Source organism: Marmota flaviventris, chromosome 4 (genome assembly GCF_047511675.1).
Source record: "Marmota flaviventris isolate mMarFla1 chromosome 4, mMarFla1.hap1, whole genome shotgun sequence".
Taxonomy (NCBI): Eukaryota; Metazoa; Chordata; class Mammalia; order Rodentia; family Sciuridae; genus Marmota; species Marmota flaviventris.
In genome coordinates this window covers 167,063,218-167,069,332 of record NC_092501.1, presented here as the reverse complement: position 1 = coordinate 167,069,332, position 6,115 = coordinate 167,063,218, and positions in this window count along the sequence as shown.

Below are 6,115 nucleotides of genomic sequence, written 5' to 3'. Positions count from 1 at the left end.
GCCGCCTTCATAAACGTCGAAACCCAGCTGAGTGCCAAGCTGTTGGCTCCTGCCTTGCTGGGGGCAGCTGGCCCTCCAGGGCACGGCCGCCTTCGGCTCACACACTGGCAGCACCAGCTGGACACTGGACCCCTCGCACCACAGATGACCCTGAGCCCTGCTCTGCACTGGCTCCAGACAGTAGGTGGCTGGCAGGCCGAGAGAGTCAGGCAAGGCTTGAAGCCGTGGGACCGTGCCCCAGGCTGTCCACGGGGCACAAGAGCCCGGTTTCGGGCATGGACACCATCTGCAGGCTGGCTGAACAGGACTCACCCCGCCCCACAGCAGGGAGCCAGGAGCCAGCCCCGAGAGGCGTGGGGAGACGGCCTGTAGGGGCCCTGGAGCCAGGGGTGGCCCCCTCCAACCCTGGCGCTGCCGGGTCCCAGGGCGCTGGCGGTTTCCCTTTGTCCTGGAGGCGGTTCTGGAAGGCTTGCATGGAATGTCCTCAGGGAGCGTCCTCCCAGCCAGCCCCCCTTCTCTTCAGGAGTTCAAGGGGCAGGACAGAGAAGAATGAAAGCTGTCTCTGCGGCTGGACCATGCTGGGCCTTTCCCTGCGCTCCTCAGGGAGTGACAGTGCTGGGACACCCTACTTCCTGACGCTTTCTCAGGCTCCGTGGGCGCAGGCCTTCCTCCACCTCCTGTCAAACACAGCAGAAACCTTCGCTGGCCAAGCCCTGCGGCCCCTTCTCTGGCTGCCAATCACGTGGCTCTCTCTGCACCTTGGGTTCAGACAGGCTGCAGGGGAGCCCGGACCTTCTGACTGCTGCAGGGCCACAGTTTCTGTTTCCTTAAGGAACAGCTTGCACTGTGTGCACTTCATCTTTTCCAGGATATCCCGGGGACTCTGTCCTTTCAAGTTCGGTCCCGTGCACAGGGCCATTAGAGCAACCCCTCCACCCAAAGGTGCCAGGCAGCCTCTGATGACTCACTCGCGTGTGACCATGGGAGTGTCTGCAGACCCTGCTCCCCTCCATCCCCCCGCCCCCTCCCTGCGGCAAAGCCACCCTCTTGAATCCACTGCTTTAAAGCAAAGGGTGGTGTGCCTGCTCTGTGACTCGCAGGACTGTGGGTTGGTTGTGCATGTGAATGTGAAGGAAGGTTGCAAGCTCTGCTAGAAGATTCTAGGGACACACAGGAACACAGGGCTCTCATCCATCAGGCAGAATAACCACCCAACAACGAAATGGGCAGGAGGCCCGAGCAGGCCCCGGGGCTAAGGGCTGCATGTGGCTCTGTGCTGGGCAGGAGGAGGAAGACAAACCGCACACACACTGAGTGTCGGCGTCTTGGTAAATCAACAGCGCAGGCTCTGCAGCCCCGAGACGGCAGAAGCCCGACTCTGACGAGTCGCCACCAGTCTCATGAGCAGGAGTGTCCGTCCAGGCCCAGCACGCGCTCACCACACACAGGCGACAGCGGCAGCAGCTGCTCGCAGAGCACACCCCCAGAGACAGCCCCGCCTCCGCCAGGCTTCACCTGCGACACTGAGAAGCGAGCACGAAGAGCTGCCCGCTGCTGACCCTGAGAGCAACCTCACGAGCCTGAAGCCGAGCACAGCCCCAGCTCTGGGCACCCCTGGCCAAAAGGGCCAGCTCACGGGCAGCAGGTTCCTGCAGGGCCCAGGCCTGGCACAGCTTCATCCAGCACTTTCTCTGCACGTCGATCAGGTTTCATGATTCTCGAGTTTGGTGAAACGGAAAGGGGTGCACTCACAACTCCTGCCGGCTCAGCCGCTCAGTGCGCCCACCCTGCACAGACGGGAGGAGAGCCCGAGCGGAAGCCCACAGCAGACCTGCAGCGAGGCTTCTCTCGGCTGAGACCCTGAGGCCAGCTTTGGGGAGTCAGGGATGGAGCCCCAGTGTGACAAGACATGGAGGACCACCGGACACTGACCACCCCTCAGCCTGCAGGGAGAGCATGGAGGGCCCCAAACACTGGGTGTGAGGCCCCCAGGAAGAGGCCTCGGCAAACCCTCCACAGCTGAGCCCAGGGAGTCACACCTGCAAGCCCAGCTCCGAAGAGCAGGGGGCTGCCAAGGGGGCCCCCCCCCACCTGAGGGCAGAGGCTTGACCAGGGGCTGTCCACCCACGGTGCAGCCTGGGGAGAAGCTGCTCGGCATCCGAGGTGCAGGAGCGGCCACCAGGCTGTGGGCGGAGTGGCTCGCATTCTTTGTGGCTGTGTGAGGGAAGAGACATTTTTGTGGGCCTGCATAAAACTGTTGACCTTGGAGTTTAACATTTCTAAACAGCTCTTGGCTCTAGGAAAGAGGAAGAGAGCCAGCCAGGAAGAACAACGTGGGGCCTGAGACATGGCTCAGCACAGCTTCGGGCAGGCGCTAAGCCCTGCCCCGGGCCCTGTGCATCTGGCCACAGTCAGTACCAGAGGGTAACATTCATTCCTGGGGGATTCGGGTGCCTGGTTGGCCTGGGGGCCTTTGGGGCCATGGCTCTGGTGGCCAGAGGTCCCACACCAGACTGCAGTTCGGGGATGGAGGACCACTGGACACTCGGCCATAGCTTTACCAAGTGTGAGCCCCAGGGAGGAGGCCTCACCGTCCACACAACAGGGCTCTGAGGCCTGGAAATTTAGCAGTCCTTGGCAGCCTGGAAGTCCATCTCTGCCGTTCTGACCACTGCGCAGGGCGAGGCATCCTGGCTCCAGCCCTGGAGCCAGCAAACCCAGCAGCAGGGGTCTTTGCCAAGACATCCCCCCATGCCCCTGGCTTTTCATAACCTCCTCACCTTCTACTCACAGAGGAGAAGAGTGACCCATCACCACTGCATGGACACCTCCCTCCCCCAGCTCTCTGCAGTACTAGGGACTCGCCCAGGGGCTCGGGTAGAGGAGGCCATCACTCTGTCACTGAGCTGCACTCCAGCCTTTTCATGTTCTGTTCTGACATGGTCCTGCTAAGTTGCCCAGGCTGGTCTGCAACTCATGATCCCCCTGCCTCTGCAGTTTGGATCACAGGTATGTGCCACCACACTCCCCTGCAAGCCCCTCCTTAGGGCCAGCCATGCAGGCCACATCGACACTGTCATGAGAGCTGCTGAGCTGCCCACTCTGGATGGATGCACGGGGCAGGTCCTGAGGCTGGTGCTGACTGATCCTGACCGACAGGTGCTGAGCAGGATGCGTCACTTGGTCCGGAGAGGATTAACATCAGTGAGCTGTTAAACAGATCTTTACAAATGCCATCAAAACTGTGGTCCTGTGAGATCCGTATTTGCTCCGCAGAGGCCGTGGGAAAACCCAAGCCAGCAGAACCTCATCTGACTTGAGCAGGTTACCGTGGGGACTTGGAAAGGGCTGCCGCCGGGAGCCCCCACCAGCTCAAAGCAGACTGGGTGACACAGATGCCCGGAACCCAGGAGCCCCCAGGAAGCTGGATGCGGGTGGTCACTGTGGCCTGTGCTCTGCCATCTTGGCATGATCCTCCATCAAGTTAAGAGCCATGTGCTATGCAGTCCTTATATTCTATCAAAACTCCCTAAGTTTACACAAGTCCGTAGAGTATGGGCTACCCTCCTGCCTCCACAGGCAGAGCTGGCCACATTTAGGAGACAACAGCCAGGCTGTGGCTTCCCCTGGCCTTCATCTATGTGACCTCTGAAGGTACCACAGACATGAAGTGCTTGTTAGGTTTGGACCTTGTGATGAAGGCTTGGTCCCCAGTGCAGCTGTGTGCAGAGGTGGGCTCTGGGGAGTGGAGGGACCATGAGGACTCTGACCTCAGCAGTAGATCAACCCATCCATGGATTAGTAATTTGCATGGACCATTGTGGGGGGTGGGGGGGACTGAGGTGGGCTGGGCCCAAGGTTGTTGGAGAAGGTAGGTCACCAGGGCTGTCCCTGGGGAGGGCTGACCTCGTCCCCACCTTCCTCGCGCACTCTTGGCCTCCTGGCTTCCAGTTGCTAGTGGCCTTCCCCCACCACAGATTCTACCCTGACATTCCTGCAAGATGGCCAGGTTAAACAAGGACAAATGGACACAAATGGCTTGACTTTGGCATGTCTGAGAGTAGTTCAGTCAATTTTTGCTAAGTTTAAAAATATAGTCCCAACGAGACAAACAATTCAGCAAGAGTGGCCATTGACCATGGGATCTGAAACCTCAGACCTTTGCAACAGTTCCATAAATGACATTTGAACCTCGACTTGCAAAGAACCATCAAGGACAAAAAGGAGGCTGAGTCATGCTCTCAGAAATTGTGGGGAGCTGAGGTCTGGTTTATGGAGGTCAGGGACACTGGGACCTGGTTCTTGGAGGTCAGGGTCACTGGGGTCTGGTTTATGGAGGTCAGGGACACTGGGGTCTGGTTCCTGGAGGTCAGGGACACTGGGGTCTGGTTCCTGGAGGTCAGGGACACTGGGGTCTGGTTTATGGAGGTCAGGGACACTGGGACCTGGTTCCTGGAGGTCAGGGACACTGGGACCTGGTTCTTGGAGGTCAGGGTCACTGGGGTCTGGTTTATGGAGGTCAGGGACACTGGGGTCTGGTTTATGGAGGTCAGGGACACTGGGGTCTGGTTCCTGGAGGTCAGGGACACTGGGGTCTGGTTTATGGAGGTCAGGGACACTGGGACCTGGTTCCTGGAGGTCAGGGACACTGGGACCTGGTTCCTGGAGGTCAGGGACACTGGGGTCTGGTTTATGGAGGTCAGGGACACTGGGGTCTGGTTTATGGAGGTCAGGGACACTGGGGTCTGGTTCCTGGAGGTCAGGGACACTGGGGTCTGGTTCTTGGAGGTCAGGGACACTGGGACCTGGTTCCTGGAGGTCAGGGACACTGGGGTCTGGTTCCTGGAGGTCAGGGACACTGGGACCTGGTTCCTGGAGGTCAGGGTCACTGGGGTCTGGTTTATGGAGGTCAGGGACACTGGGGTCTGGTTTATGGAGGTCAGGGACACTGGGACCTGGTTCCTGGAGGTCAGGGACACTGGGGTCTGGTTTATGGAGGTCAGGGACACTGGGGTCTGGTTCCTGGAGGTCAGGGACACTGGGGTCTGGTTCCTGGAGGTCAGGGACACTGGGGTCTGGTTTATGGAGGTCAGGGACACTGGGGTCTGGTTTATGGAGGTCAGGGACACTGGGGTCTGGTTCCTGGAGGTCAGGGACACTGGGGTCTGGTTCTTGGAGGTCAGGGACACTGGGACCTGGTTCTTGGAGGTCAGGGACACTGGGGTCTGGTTCTTGGAGGTCAGGGACACTGGGGTCTGGTTTATGGAGGTCAGGGACACTGGGGTCTGGTTTATGGAGGTCAGGGACACTGGGACCTGGTTCCTGGAGGTCAGGGACACTGGGACCTGGTTCTTGGAGGTCAGGGTCACTGGGGTCTGGTTTATGGAGGTCAGGGACACTGGGGTCTGGTTTATGGAGGTCAGGGACACTGGGGTCTGGTTCCTGGAGGTCAGGGACACTGGGGTCTGGTTTATGGAGGTCAGGGACACTGGGACCTGGTTCCTGGAGGTCAGGGACACTGGGACCTGGTTCCTGGAGGTCAGGGACACTGGGGTCTGGTTTATGGAGGTCAGGGACACTGGGGTCTGGTTTATGGAGGTCAGGGACACTGGGGTCTGGTTCCTGGAGGTCAGGGACACTGGGGTCTGGTTCTTGGAGGTCAGGGACACTGGGACCTGGTTCCTGGAGGTCAGGGACACTGGGGTCTGGTTCCTGGAGGTCAGGGACACTGGGACCTGGTTCCTGGAGGTCAGGGACACTGGGGTCTGGTTTATGGAGGTCAGGGACACTGGGGTCTGGTTTATGGAGGTCAGGGACACTGGGACCTGGTTCCTGGAGGTCAGGGACACTGGGGTCTGGTTTATGGAGGTCAGGGACACTGGGGTCTGGTTCCTGGAGGTCAGGGACACTGGGGTCTGGTTCCTGGAGGTCAGGGACACTGGGGTCTGGTTTATGGAGGTCAGGGACACTGGGACCTGGTTCCTGGAGGTCAGGGACACTGGGACCTGGTTCTTGGAGGTCAGGGTCACTGGGGTCTGGTTTATGGAGGTCAGGGACACTGGGGTCTGGTTTATGGAGGTCAGGGACACTGGGGTCTGGTTTATGGAGGTCAGGG